Source organism: Lissotriton vulgaris, chromosome 6, assembly GCF_964263255.1.
Source record: "Lissotriton vulgaris chromosome 6, aLisVul1.2, whole genome shotgun sequence".
Lineage (NCBI taxonomy): Eukaryota > Metazoa > Chordata > Amphibia > Caudata > Salamandridae > Lissotriton > Lissotriton vulgaris.
This window is the reverse complement of record NC_141694.1, coordinates 498,515,728-498,531,624: the sequence shown is the minus strand read 5'-3', so window position 1 is coordinate 498,531,624 and position 15,897 is coordinate 498,515,728. Positions and strand designations below refer to the sequence as shown.

General features: G+C 40.5%; 1 protein-coding gene across 1 annotated transcript in view; it reads right to left on the bottom strand.

The window, feature by feature from the left end:
- LOC147707489 (CD109 antigen-like) overlaps window positions 1–15,897 on the bottom strand; it is a 943,435-nt gene that overhangs the window by 553,526 nt on the left and 374,012 nt on the right. The gene's annotated exons all lie outside the window — the stretch shown is intronic.

Below are 15,897 nucleotides of genomic sequence, written 5' to 3'. Positions count from 1 at the left end.
ACTGGTACTGCTTCGGTCGGTATTGTCTGGGATACATTTAAGGCCGCGTTACGTGGCGAAACCAAAAGATTTGCTTCTTATCGCTGGAAGACTGAGCAGCAAGCTGTAAAAACTAGACTCTCAGCTCTTCAACAAGCTAAACTCGATCTAAGCTCTAATATTCGTAGGGGAGAAGACATAGCAGCTAGCATGAAATTAGTTGCCATAGCCAAATCTAATTTATTAGAACCCTTATATAAAGATGTAGCTACTAAATATTTTAAATTTCGATCTACTATGTATGAACTCGGTGAAAATTCGGGTACGGTCTTAGCAAAACGTCTACGACAAAAGGCCATAGCTAATCAGATAATTAAGGTTAAAGATAGTTCTGGTACTATTCAGGATACAAGTGCCGGTGTTTTAGATGTTTTTGTTGACTTCTACACAACTTTATATACGGAAGAAACTAATATAACTCTACAGCAACAAACTGGGCTAGATCAATTTTTCCAATCCTTGGATACTCTCAGAGTTACAGACGACCAGAATCAAATCCTCGCCGAACCTATCAGTTGGGAGGAAGTTCTGATCGCCATGAAATCTCTTTCTAATGGCAAAGCTGCAGGGCCAGATCTTATTCATCTTGAATTTTATAAGACCTTCTCACATCTATTTACGCAGCAAATGTTAGAAGTCTTTCGTCTTGCCCAGTCTGGGTCAATTCCCGACTCATGGCGACATTCGACTATTGTACTTTTTAGGAAAAAAGGTAAGGATGAATTAAACCCAGCTTCATATCGTCCGATCGCATTAATCAATACAGACAGCAAAATCTATTCAAGGATACTCGCCTTTCGTTTAAACCAAACAATTCTCCCTTTGGTTTCTATTCGCCAACACGGGTTTATTCCTGGTCGGGATACGACAGATCACATTAGGCGAGTAGTGGCACTTCTGGATTGGGCAAAGACCACAAACTCCGCCCTCGGGGTGATCCTGTTGGATGCCGAGAAGGCATTTGACAGGGTCTCCTGGGGGTATTTGTGGTCCGTTATGTCCTGGAAGGGCTATGCACCCAAATTCATCCAATCTCTACAAGCTATATACATATCTCCAATGGCCAAAATTCGTATTTCTGCTAATGAATCACATTATTTTTCCATTAGCAGGGGTACCAGGCAAGGTTGCCCTTGCTCCCCCCTTCTTTTTGCTTTATTTATTGACCCATTTTTATCCCTGATAGAAAATTCCCATCTCATTACCCCTGTTACAGTGCATGGAATTAACTATAAGTCATTGGCATATGCTGATGATATTGTAGTGCTAACCGACAATGTCTCCCATTCTATTCCCGCACTCGAGACTTTGGCAGCTCAATTTGGAATAATTTCGGGGTACAAATTAAACATTGCAAAAACCCAAATTCTACAATCCATGGCCATGCCTATTTCACAAGCTCCTATTACCACTGTCGCAACATATCTTGGGGTTCAAATAGCGCCTCATGTAGATCAGATCCTAGATTTGAATTATTCTTCTACTATTGACTCACTTCATAACAAATTGGAACGCCTTGATCATCTACACCTCTCGCTCTTTGGCCGATCTAATATCCTCAAAATGCTTGTTCTCCCTAAATTTTTATATTTTTTTAGATCTATCCCATTATTAATACCATCTCCAATTTTGAAAAAAGCGGAAAGAATATGCCAACGATTTTTATGGTCATACCGTAAACCAAGACGGGCCGCTAAATGGACATGCCTTCCACAGGAACGCGGGGGGTGGACAGTCCCAAACTTAACATTTTATTACTGGGCAGCCATGATTCAACATTTTGCTGTCCCTCTTTTAGGGGATGTTGCTGAACTTCCAGCTCATCTTTCTCCTTCGATATATTCAATATACTTGGGAGATTCTATAAAAGGGGTACTCACACGTATACTCGAACCTAGTTATTTAAAAAAAAAACAAATTCAAGGTGCTATGGGCATTATTTTCAATATGGCAAAAAGTCCGACGTCACTTTAACATTTTTTAAGATAATGTATTATACCCCATTAACAGCCTCTAGAGTACTTCCAATGATCTTTCAAGAGGGGGTAGAAAATATTTGGATAACTCTTGGTGTAAGGGAGATAGGTGATCTATCCGATTCAGGCCAAATAGCTTCCTTTTTAAAGGAGAAATTTCATCTCCACGTTAATCATTTTTTTAAATATCTTCAATTGAGAAGTTTTCTAGATAATAAGCTTCCTCAACACCCAATAATGTTCCAAAAACTTGTTATAGTAGAATCTATCAGAAGGAAATTGAAAATTGGCAATTTATATCAAACCTTTTTATCCCAACTTCCTGATGACCTTAATTATCAGAATGACAAATGGGCGACAAAATTTGGAGTTCCTATTATTGACCTAAAATATCCGCTTGTATTAGCCAGATCGGTTTTGGTATCAGGCACCTTTCGATCTCAAAGTTATATGTCTATGTTTAATCTTTATTATACACCGGTAAAACTTGTTAAATGGGGGGTGGTTTGTGGGGGTAAAGGGTCATTCTGTGCCAGATGTAAACTTCCTTCTGCAGATTCTGTTCATATGTTTTTCAGTTGTCCGGAGTTATCTATTTTTTTCAATCAAATTGAAACTTTTCTCATGCAGATTACTCAAACTTCTGTTAAAATAACTGCTGAAATGGTAATCACGGCTATGAATATTCTACGGCTCCGGAAAAAACAAGACATTTACAAGCTTTTCTTTTTATATCTATGGCAATGATCAGACTGTGTGTTACTTCGCTTTGGATTAATCCTGAACCTACTACTTTTTGTCATTGGAAAGCCAGGGGGCTGGCTTGGTATAAACTCGAGACTTCAGTACAGCCTTTTAGAGGAAAGAGAAGACGCCTAATCGCCTCTAAGGACTGGGCACCATTTGAAAAATGGGTTGCAAATTAATTAATTAATTAATTTTTATTGATATGTCCTTATGATGCTTATATAATTTTTTTTCTATATGTTCATGTTTGATGTATGTTTTGATGATCTACCTCTTCCCACCACCACAGGATGAAAGGGGGAAAAAACAATAAAAAAAAAAAAAAAAAGAAATCATCTGGAAAACCGGACAAGACTGGGAATGTTGGGGGAAGACGCACCAATTGAGCAGCAGATAAATGATGCGTATCGCAAATCCATTCAAAAACATATAAGAAGCCATATTGTGCAAAAGTTGCGAAACACAGACTTTGTGGCTATTCAGGCTGATGACACCACTGATGTGTCCACTAAAACACAGTCCGTGTTAGTGTTTCGGTACCTTGACGGTGACCGAAACGTTGTCGAGAGGTTCTATGCATTCACACATTTAAGAGACTCTAGTGCAGCGACCATCACTGAAGCTATACTGTGTCAACTGGACTTAATTTTCCCGGACCTGCCTCAAAAACAAAAACTTATCGCACAAAGCTATGATGGTGCGTCCGTAATGAGTGGAATCCTTAGTGGAGTACAGAAACGAATTAGAGATGTGTACCCTAATGCTCATTTTGTGCACTGTTACGCCCACCAGCTCAATCTTATTATGCAACAGGCGGTATCAAAGATCAGAGAGACACAAGTTTTCTTTCAGGATATCGGGGGCATAGCAGCATTCTTCACACATTCCCCCAAAAGAACAGAAGCCCTTCATGAGATTGTGGACAAAAGCGTACAAAGGGGATCCTCAGCTCGTTGGAACTTTCACATTTGTACAGTCAACTTAATCTTTGAACAGAGGGAGGGCCTTGAGAAATGTTTTGTCGCCATAGCATCCAGGGAAGACTTTGATCACACAAGTCAGAATGAAGCCCATGGCTTTATTAGAACACTACAAGACAAAGAGTTTCAGTTCTTACTGTTTTTATTTCATGACATGTTGATGTGTTATACGATCAGTTGCAAAGAAAAGACATAGATACTGTCTCTGTGAAAGCCAATACATCTACATTTGTACAAAAGATTACGAAAGTGAGAGATGGGGTTGACGATTTAGAGAGCAACTGCCGGAGCATTCTATTTTTGCAAACCGCAGACAAAACATCACCTCTCTGGTTTGAATTGGAAAGGAGATATGTGACATTGTAATTGTGCAGGCACAAGAACGTTTTTCATTCACAAAACATTTGGTGAGTGCCACTTTATTGCAAAGTAAAGAGTTTGCACAATATGATGAATCCTTCCCTGAGCGTGCTCTGAATCAGGTTGTGGAAGCATATCCTATGCTCAAAAAAGAGCAGCTGAGAACTGAGTTAACTGTACTCTACGGAATGCCTGTGTACCGGAAGGCCACAAGCGCCTTGACTTTGCTGAGTTTAATTCATAAACTGCATATGCAAAACTCACTTACAGAGACAGTGACTTTACTAAAAATTGTGATTACGACTCCAATGACAACAGTAGAAGCTGAACGATGTTTTTCAGCCTTAAAGCGCATAAAGGCATTCCTCAGGAACACCATGCTAGAGGAAAGAATAAATGCTTTGGCGATGCTATCTGTAGAGAGCAAGCTAGTCAAAAAGATACCGGACTTCAACATGAAAGTAAATGCTACACTGAAAGACAGACGTGCTGATTTCATTTACAAAAAGTGAATGCTGCTACTTGTTTGTTGAATACAAAAAATTCTGATTGAGGTAAGAAATGCATGGTTATCTCTGTTTTTAAAAGTTTTGTAGTGTTTGTTCTACTTGGAGACTACACAGATTTGCTCACCTTTGTTCACTGGCCGGACCTGTCTCCCGCAGGGTGACGATTTGTGGCTTGTGTTGCCTATCAAACCTTTCCCCTTGGCGAATTGCGAAAACCTTTATACCATTTATGTTTGGGGTACTTGCGTGGACCTATGTGAAGTGTGTGTACAAAGCTCAGCTCAACCAGAATCACGGTAACAGCGCGTTGCGCTGCCTCTTTTATATTCAGTATATTGTAAGACTTTCATGTGACGTTTATGACCACTCTCTCCTGGCAGATTATTCTTTGAACGTATAACCTACAGAAGAATACGCACTCCTCTTACTCCTCTCTAGGAATAGAGTGGTGAGCCATACATACCTTATCAATGTATATATTGACATTGTGTTGGACCATAGTGCTCATAATCTTATCCTTCTGTTGCACAGGGGTACAACCTATGTTAACCATTTGTCTACTAGAACCAAGACTGAAAGCTGTGTAGGTTGTATATACAAATGTGTGCTGGTTCATACTCTCTCTGGTATAGATAAGAATAGAGTGTACCATCTTCCTTTACAGCCTGCCAGTGCCTATTCTTCAAGAATTCACGAAGAGGTTCCCACGCTCAAGACCTGTTTTTCTTCCCCTGCCTTTCCTTGTTTTGTTTCCCTGTTTTCCCCTTGCGTGCCATTCGTTACTCTAGAGTCTAATAGAGTCAAAAGGCTGTAGGAGAAGACTGTGGACTTTTCTTCAAGTTCCTGACGCTCCTGCGGAACGAGCCTTGCAACCATTACACTGCTGTGCAACTTCTTCCACTCTTAGAGCTGAGATTTCCATGAAAGTCTTATAGTCTGAATTCAGCACCTCAGCATAATAGGACGGAATGTATGAAGCTCTGTGGATATACTGAATAAGCAGCTACCTATGTTATGCCATCTATTAATGCACTTCCACAATTGCTTTATTAACCTTCCTGCTTACTCAAATTTGCTTGAAAATGCACAATTTTTTTTCTTTTTTTTCAAAATTTTCTTGGGGGGGGGGTAATCCCACCAAACTCCCCTTTTGGGGTTCGGGGTCGCTCGCTGCGCTCGCTCGCTACGGTGGTGTATGAAAATCACTTTGCGCCCCACCACTTTAAAATCTCACCCACCCCCCCCCCCTGAATGCTAGCAGACATCACTTACATGATTACGGTAACTGAGCATGTGGTTTGATTAAAAAAAAGTTGTGTTAACTCCTCTGCATGGGAAGCTGGAGGTTTCCATCTGGCTGTTGATTTCGACCTTGAAAGCAGAGTCAACCAAATGAGTCATATAAGAGCGCTATTGTCTCAAAAAGAGGTCGCTCTTATATCTGCTACAGAAACATTTGTCCTTCATGTAGCAAACACCCACACTGAAGTGCACGCTTTATTAAACACAGACGTGCTCTTGAATTTCGAGGAGTTAATTTAGAGTATCTTTAATGTGTCCTTGACTACGGGGTTACCTTACTTTTTTAAAGTTCGAAGCAGTGGCCTTGTGACTTCTGTGGAAAGTATATTTGGTGTCTTTTCGGGATTTTTTCATTCGATGTTTTCCAGCATCTTTGGTGGATTGCGCTTAATACTCGCATTAGTTGCCGGTGTGCTTTTATTAATTTGTTTACATAAATATGGATACACATCCTGCAGCAGACAACAATATGTCCCGGCTGTTGATGGTTCGCAACCGAATAATTAGTTATTACGGATCCAATTCAGGTGAGTGGCTTATCCACAGTATCATAACGTCGTTTTTTAACCTGTTTAAGTTTGAGGTTTTGCCCCAACAGCGCTGGGATGCCTGGCTTCACCCTGGGGGTCCCCAGGAGTGGACACTTCACAGGGAAAGCCAGGAAGGGTTCCACAGTGGTATGAGTAATAGTGCCAGGTAACCGCTTGGTGGCAGTGCGCTCTTCAAATACCTTAAAAATACATTTTAAAAAACGTGTTTTCCCCCATGCAATTTCCAATACGAACCTTTAGTCGCAGCTATAGCCCGACCTGCTGAACGGAATTACACCAAATTTGGCAAAGAGGTAGTCCTTGGTTCAGACTCATGCCTTTTTGTTCAGTGGCATAAATCTGTTCAGTAGTTTTTTAGATATTAAAGGAAAATATATATATATATCTGGGCGGAGCCTAACGACACATCTCATCATGAGATTTGATAGCTGTCAGCATTTTATCCAAGAAGTGTTGGCAGCCATCTTGGGACCAATATACATGATAGCACCTCATTAAAAAGCATTGCAGTTAATAGAAGGTTTTAAGACTTTATTTACATTATAATTCATTTGTTGATGGCCCCATACTCATTTTAGGAATTGTGGTGTGTTCTAAGGTGATTTTACCATGTGAAAAAGACTTCTGCTGGAATATCATGAATCATGTTTGAGAGAAAACTATTTTCTCATGCTTTTCCTACAGAGGTTTGGAAGGTGATCTATAAGCTAAACTTAGAGCATATTTTCTGTAAATTCACATTATCTTTATCTGTGCAACTGAAGTCTGACATTCTCAATAAAACACGTGCTTCCAACAAGGGCAGAGACTGTCAGTTGATTCCTTTGTGTTCTACTGCAGCTTCCCAGAGTGTTCTAAAGAACAACTACAGTGCTAACAGCCTTACTTATCACAAAAGTATAGCACACCTGAAGCCATCTTGATTGGAATAAATGGTAACACTTAAAACATTTAATTTGCAAAGGAACAAAATGAAGGTGTTCATTTTGCCATAGAAAGTATGATTAGTGCTGCAGAAAGAAAAATTATGGCGCATTTTGAGTGACTTCTCAAATCCTTTTCTATTTCATTAAAATTCTGACCTGCAGACTGAAACATGTACTTTCAAAACTAGCAGCAGACTTCCATGGTGAGAAGTAACTTTACTACAGTGATCTAGTGAGCACTAGAGTGCTAACGTTAAGATTGTATGGCAAATGTTTGACACATCTGAATGCCTTCTTGATGTAACCAAAGTAAAAAACTGGAAGCATTTCCTACTGAAGAGACTGTACTAAATGAGAAAATTAGGAAACTTCATAACAAATAAGTTTCCCAAGATGGCCACCAGAGACTAACAAGCCCAAATGTAGCACAAATATCACCCAGATATAGCCCAAGTATAGCCCAATGACAGAATGTCCCAGAGTGTTCTAAAGAACAACTAGAGCGCTAACAGTCTAACTTATGACAAAGTATGGAACACCTGAACCCATCTTGATCGGAATAAAGTGGTAACACTTAAAACATTTAATTGGCAAAGGGATAAAATGAGGGGCTTCATTTTGACATAGAAATTATGATTAGTGCTGCAGAAAGAAAAATTAGGGCACATTTTGACTTCTCAAATCCTCTTCTATTTCATTAACAAATTCTAACATGCAGACTGAAACATGCACTTTAAATACCAGCAGCAGACGTCCCTGGTGAGCAGTAGTTTTACTACAGTGATCTAATGAGCAACTAGAGTGCTAACATTCAGAATTTATGGCAATGTGTGAAACATCTGAATGCATTCTTGATGAAACCAAAGTAAAAAACGTAAAGTATTTCCTACTGAGGAGACTGTATTAAATGAGGAAATTAGGAAACTTCATAACAAATAAGTCTCCTAAGATGGCCATCAGAGACAAAAGAGGCCAAATGTAGCACAAATATCAACCAGATGTAGCCCAAGTAAAGCCCAATGACAGAATGTCTCAGAGTGTTCTAAAGAACAACCAAAGCGCTAACAGTCTTACTTATGACAAAAGTACGGAACACCTGAAGCCATCTTGATTGGAATAAAGTGGTAACACTTAAAACATTTCATTTGGAAAGGAACAAAACGAGGGGCTTCATCTTGCCATTGAAATTATGATTAGTGCTACAGAAAGAAAAATTAGGGCACATTTTGACTTCTGAAATCCCCTTCTATTTCATTAAAAAATTCTAACATGCAGACTGAAACATGCACTTTGAATACCAGCAACAGACTTCCCTGGTAAGCAGTAGCTTTACTACAGTAATCTAATCAGCAACTAGAGTGCTAACATTCTTAATTCATGGCAAATGTGTGACACATCAGAATTACTTCTTGATGGAATCAAAGTAAAAAACTGAAAGCATTTCCTGCTGAGGAGACTGCAGTAAATGAGGAAATTAGTAAACTTCATAACAAAAAAATCTCTCAAAATGGCCACCAGAGACAAAAGAGCCCAAATGTAGCACAAATATCACCCAGATGTTGCCCAAGTATAGCCCAATGACAGAATGTCCCAGAGTGTTCTAAACAACAACTAGAGCGCTAACAGTCTTACTTATGACATAAGTATGGAACACCTGAAGCCATCTTGATTGAAATAAAGTGGTAACACCTAAAACATTTAATTTGCAAAGGAACAAAATGAGGGGGTTCATTTTGCCATAGAAATTATGATTAGTGCTACAGAAAGAAAAATTAGGGCACATTTTGACTTCTCAAATCCTCTTCTATTTCATTAAAATAGTTCTGACATACAGACTGAAACATTCACTTTGAATACCAGCAGCAGAGTAACACGGAGTCTAGGGCAACGCACGAACAAATTGAAATCCTTACACTGCAGCATAAATCCTTGCAATAACAGTTGGGAGACAGTACACAGAGGATTTCCACTGCGACCAGGAGATGGGAGAGAAAAGGGTGGGATGTTGGGGAGGGCGAGAGGGGGGAATGATGGCTTTTTGTTGTTATGCATGGCGGGACTGCAGGAAAAATGTTGATTCCCTCCACAGATGGAAACAAATGACACATAACTGTTAGCCGGGGCAATCTACTGTTTAGGTTCCCCCCTTTTATTTCTATTTTATGTTTTTTGGAATCCTGGAAGAGACATGGGCAATGTGGCAACTGCCAATATTTATGTTTGGGGAGAAAATGGAAAACTTGACTGATGGACGCTTATATTACTTTGTAAATGTTATACAATGTCTTGCTCGGTCTTGAATATAGAGTTTAAAAAAAAAAGAATACCAGCAGCAGACTTCCCTGGTGAGCAGTAGTTTTACTACAGTGATCTAATGAGCAACTAGAGTTCTAACATTCAGAATTTATGGTAAATGCGTGACACATCTGAATGCCTTCTTGATGGAACCAAAGTAAAAAAACTGTAAGTATTTCCTACTGAGGAGACTGTAGTAAATGAGGAAATTAGGAAACTTCATAACAAATAAGTCTCCCAGACGTGGGTCCCATGCTCTCCATGTCACTGGAGTCAAGCGTTGCGTACGGTAATGCACAAGTGTTGTGAATGCACGGGAGTAGATGGTCGCATGTCAATCGCGAACATCACGTAATATTAAATGTATATGATGTACTGGAAAAACAGGCAGCCGTCGCACACCCAACACAGATCCTTCACGACTTTTCTAAAATGGCGCCTAGAATCCACACACCCACTGTGATGTGTACGCTTTGGGTGCGTGACACAGAAAGAAATTTGAAGAAAAAAAAGAAAAATTATAAAGAAAATAATATAAACATATTAAAAAAATGAAAACATTTCAGTTTGATTTGAAAAAAATAATTGACATTTTCGGAAAAATATATCATGTTATTTAATTAATAAAATATTTATAAATAAACAGTTAAAAAACTGTAGAAAATCATTACAAAAAAAGGTATAACTACAAATACACTTAAAAATTTGCATTTAAAAAGCCTTTGAAATTCACTTAAAAAACCATAGGTTTCAGAGACATTATAGTTAGAAATCCTTATTTAAAAAAACTTACAAATTCACAGAAAAAACATAGGTTTCAGGGGTGTTATAGTTAGCTGAACATTTCACTAGTACAAAACCATAGAAATTCCCTTGTTATAGTTAGTTCAGCTAACTATAACTTGCGCGCCCGCAATGAACTGCTGATGATATCACATATTACATCATTCATGATATGGTCAGTGACATCACTGATGACATCACTGATGACATCTCAAATGACATCACTGATGACATCATCCATGTCATAATCTGATACACCTCATAATACACTAGTATAACCTTTCATCACTCACTGTAAAATACAGAGTACCATATTTGAAACCATTGACACACCAATACCAGTTACTACATACCCACTCACTGATTCCTAAGTCTACACACACCGCTACCCAATTAACAACAGATTCACTTATACATGCAGTCACTAATTAATAGAACACTATCAAATGCACTTACACACATATAAAGACATTGACACATCAGCAGTCATCTTAGTTAGTTATGCAGTCATCCTAATCACTCATGAAAAAAACAAATCACACATACATTTACTTACTTACACAAATATACACACAACACCTCATGTATTTAAACACTCAGTAACTCATAGTTAATATGTTAAAAAATCTCCATTACAATTATACACTCATTCGTATTGTTACTCTCACAATCACTCACTCTTACATATACTTATTTATATACACCAACTCTCACATATAAGGCCTTTTATTTTTTACTTTGTTGAAGATGTACAACTAAAACATATATTCGCTTACCAACACACAAATAATAGACTCAGTCACCCAAACAACTGTTTCCACATGCACTCTTAAACATATACACCTAGTCAATCAACCATTCAAACATCTATGCATAGAGTTACACACACTCCATCCAACCACACACAAACTCAGTGTTCCATACAAATACTCACCCAACTAATCAATAATGAATATACACACTCATGTAGTTAGTGACCAACTGATGCAGCATGTTATACAACAATAGAGACAGTGATGCACACATTCACATAGTTTAGTTACTAATCCATGTATTAAGTGAGACACTTTTAATTACTCACTTAAACAGACTGTAAGACAGCTACTAAATCCTCCATCCAGACCGTTATATATACGCTCAGTCTTCAAAACAGATTGGTATATATATAATACATATTTAAATTTCAAACTAAACCTCATTCACTGGATGATGTCATCAGTGATGTCATCAGTGATGCCATTTGAGATGTCATCAGTGATGTCACTGACCATGTCATGAATGATGTAATATGTGACATCATCAGCAGTGCATTGTGGGCGCGTGAGTTATAGTTAGCAGAACTAACTATAACAGAGGAATTACTATGGTTTTGTATGAGTGAAATGTCCAGCTAACTATAACACCCCTGAAAACTATGTTTTTTTCTATGAATATATATATATATATATATATATATATATATATATATATATATATATATATATATATATATATATATTTTTTTTTTTTTTTCCAAAGAGTCTCCATTTTACTGGGGGCTGTCGACCCATGCAGGGCGGGCTCTTGACAACAGGAACGGAGAATCCTGTAACTTTAAACTTTCCAACAAAAGAGAGCCCAACTCCGTCTTACTTTCAAGAAAGGACGTTTAATGGTCACGCCACAGCAATACATCCACTCTTCACTCCTAACGCGTTTCGACGGACTTGCCGCCTTGTTCACAGGTGAGTGGCTTATGTAGTCCCAGTGGTCACATGGTCTGTTCACGATACTGCAGACCCCACAATGCAACTTGCGGTAATTAAAAGCTCAATGCCTGTGTATGCTGCAGCGCTGCATGTAAATCTTGAAAAGCGGTGTAAATAGGGAGAGGAATCACCTCTCCCATCTCCCTTTCTCGGCTGCCACTCCCAAATTGCAACGGAAGTCCATAAAGCAGTTGTGGCAGTTCAAGCGGATCGTGCCCCCTCCATAAAACATTTTCAAAGAGTCTCCATTTTACTGGGGGCTGTCGACCCATGCAGGGCGGGCTCTTGACAACAGGAACGGAGAATCCTGTAACTTTAAACTTTCCAACAAAAGAGAGCCCAACTCCGTCTTACTTTCAAGAAAGGACGTTTAATGGTCACGCCACAGCAATACATCCACTCTTCACTCCTAACGCGTTTCGACGGACTTGCCGCCTTGTTCACAGGTGAGTGGCTTATGTAGTCCCAGTGGTCACATGGTCTGTTCACGATACTGCAGACCCCACAATGCAACTTGCGGTAATTAAAAGCTCAATGCCTGTGTATGCTGCAGCGCTGCATGTAAATCTTGAAAAGCGGTGTAAATAGGGAGAGGAATCACCTCTCCCATCTCCCTTTCTCGGCTGCCACTCCCAAATTGCAACGGAAGTCCATAAAGCAGTTGTGGCAGTTCAAGCGGATCGTGCCCCCTCCATAAAACATTTTCAAAGAGTCTCCATTTTACTGGGGGCTGTCGACCCATGCAGGGCGGGCTCTTGACAACAGGAACGGAGAATCCTGTAACTTTAAACTTTCCAACAAAAGAGAGCCCAACTCCGTCTTACTTTCAAGAAAGGACGTTTAATGGTCACGCCACAGCAATACATCCACTCTTCACTCCTAACGCGTTTCGACGGACTTGCCGCCTTGTTCACAGGTGAGTGGCTTATGGAGGGGGCACGATCCGCTTGAACTGCCACAACTGCTTTATGGACTTCCGTTGCAATTTGGGAGTGGCAGCCGAGAAAGGGAGATGGGAGAGGTGATTCCTCTCCCTATTTACACCGCTTTTCAAGATTTACATGCAGCGCTGCAGCATACACAGGCATTGAGCTTTTAATTACCGCAAGTTGCATTGTGGGGTCTGCAGTATCGTGAACAGACCATGTGACCACTGGGACTACATAAGCCACTCACCTGTGAACAAGGCGGCAAGTCCGTCGAAACGCGTTAGGAGTGAAGAGTGGATGTATTGCTGTGGCGTGACCATTAAACGTCCTTTCTTGAAAGTAAGACGGAGTTGGGCTCTCTTTTGTTGGAAAGTTTAAAGTTACAGGATTCTCCGTTCCTGTTGTCAAGAGCCCGCCCTGCATGGGTCGACAGCCCCCAGTAAAATGGAGACTCTTTGAAAATGTTTTATGGAGGGGGCACGATCCGCTTGAACTGCCACAACTGCTTTATGGACTTCCGTTGCAATTTGGGAGTGGCAGCCGAGAAAGGGAGATGGGAGAGGTGATTCCTCTCCCTATTTACACCGCTTTTCAAGATTTACATGCAGCGCTGCAGCATACACAGGCATTGAGCTTTTAATTACCGCAAGTTGCATTGTGGGGTCTGCAGTATCGTGAACAGACCATGTGACCACTGGGACTACATAAGCCACTCACCTGTGAACAAGGCGGCAAGTCCGTCGAAACGCGTTAGGAGTGAAGAGTGGATGTATTGCTGTGGCGTGACCATTAAACGTCCTTTCTTGAAAGTAAGACGGAGTTGGGCTCTCTTTTGTTGGAAAGTTTAAAGTTACAGGATTCTCCGTTCCTGTTGTCAAGAGCCCGCCCTGCATGGGTCGACAGCCCCCAGTAAAATGGAGACTCTTTGAAAATGTTTTATGGAGGGGGCACGATCCGCTTGAACTGCCACAACTGCTTTATGGACTTCCGTTGCAATTTGGGAGTGGCAGCCGAGAAAGGGAGATGGGAGAGGTGATTCCTCTCCCTATTTACACCGCTTTTCAAGATTTACATGCAGCGCTGCAGCATACACAGGCATTGAGCTTTTAATTACCGCAAGTTGCATTGTGGGGTCTGCAGTATCGTGAACAGACCATGTGACCACTGGGACTACATAAGCCACTCACCTGTGAACAAGGCGGCAAGTCCGTCGAAACGCGTTAGGAGTGAAGAGTGGATGTATTGCTGTGGCGTGACCATTAAACGTCCTTTCTTGAAAGTAAGACGGAGTTGGGCTCTCTTTTGTTGGAATATATATATATATATATATATATATATATATATATATATATATATATATATATATATATTGGGGTGAAAGCAAAACATATCATTTATAACACTATTAAAGCATGTTTTTCACCACCAGGGGCCAAGTGACATTTTGTATGCTCAGTACTCCTCGAAATACATGGCCAAAGCCCTCTATTAAATGATGTTCAAGTTTCTGTAAATCCAGGGCCATATTCCTGTTGTTAATCGGACTACAATGTCCATAATACTTTGCAACTTACTTCAAAAGCATTGTAATGTCCTTCAATTTAAACCTCAAACTTTTTGCCTTGAGCACTCGAACTTATTTAATAGAGGGAATTAGCCATGTATTTCGAAGAGTACTGAGTAAAAAAATACTTACCTAACGTTTGACTGGAGGGCTTGTTTTCACACCATGGATATTGTGTGAATGTTCTAGTGCTATTTTTTGGCGGTGACGTCGCCCACAAGCCCCGCCCATCAGGCTGGGCTCCCACAACTATATTTACAACAAGGGGTGGTGAGGGACAGAGTCTCTGAATTAAACAGACTGATTTGCATATAGCCAGGTTCTGAGCTGGGATGGGGCAGTGAGATAAATAACGGTGATGGATCAAGCCCTGATCTTTGGACTGGGTAAGAGTGGTCTGCTCAATTCAGACACTCTGTTCATCACCACCCCCTTTTGTGAATCGATTTTGGCCACTATAGGTGTGGCAGGGTATACTCAGACATGAGTCCCTTTCTCACTGCTCCATCAGGATTCAAGCAAGCCGGGCCGAAGACGGCTGAAATGCCAGAAACCGGTCCCCGGTAGCTTGTCTCCTTTCTGGTAAAGAATTGGCTTGGTAGTTTAGTCTGCCCTGTTCCCATGATGCACTGGGCCAGGGACAGACTGATTTGCATATAGCCAGGTTCTGAGCTGGGATGGGGCAGTGAGATAAATAACGGTGATGGATCAAGCCCTGATCTTTGGACTGGGTAAGAGTGGTCTGCTCAATTCAGACACTCTGTTCATCACCACCCCCTTTTGTGAATCGATTTTGGCCACTATAGGTGTGGCAGGGTATACTCAGACATGAGTCCCTTTCTCACTGCTCCATCAGGATTCAAGCAAGCCGGGCCGAAGACGGCTGAAATGCCAGAAACCGGTCCCCGGTAGCTTGTCTCCTTTCTGGTAAAGAATTGGCTTGGTAGTTTAGTCTGCCCTGTTCCCATGATGCACTGGGCCAGGGACAGACTGATTTGCATATAGCCAGGTTCTGAGCTGGGATGGGGCAGTGAGATAAATAACGGTGATGGATCAAGCCCTGATCTTTGGACTGGGTAAGAGTGGTCTGCTCAATTCAGACACTCTGTTCATCACCACCCCCTTTTGTGAATCGGGCTCCCACAACTGCATCTACATCTAGATACATATATATATATATATATATAT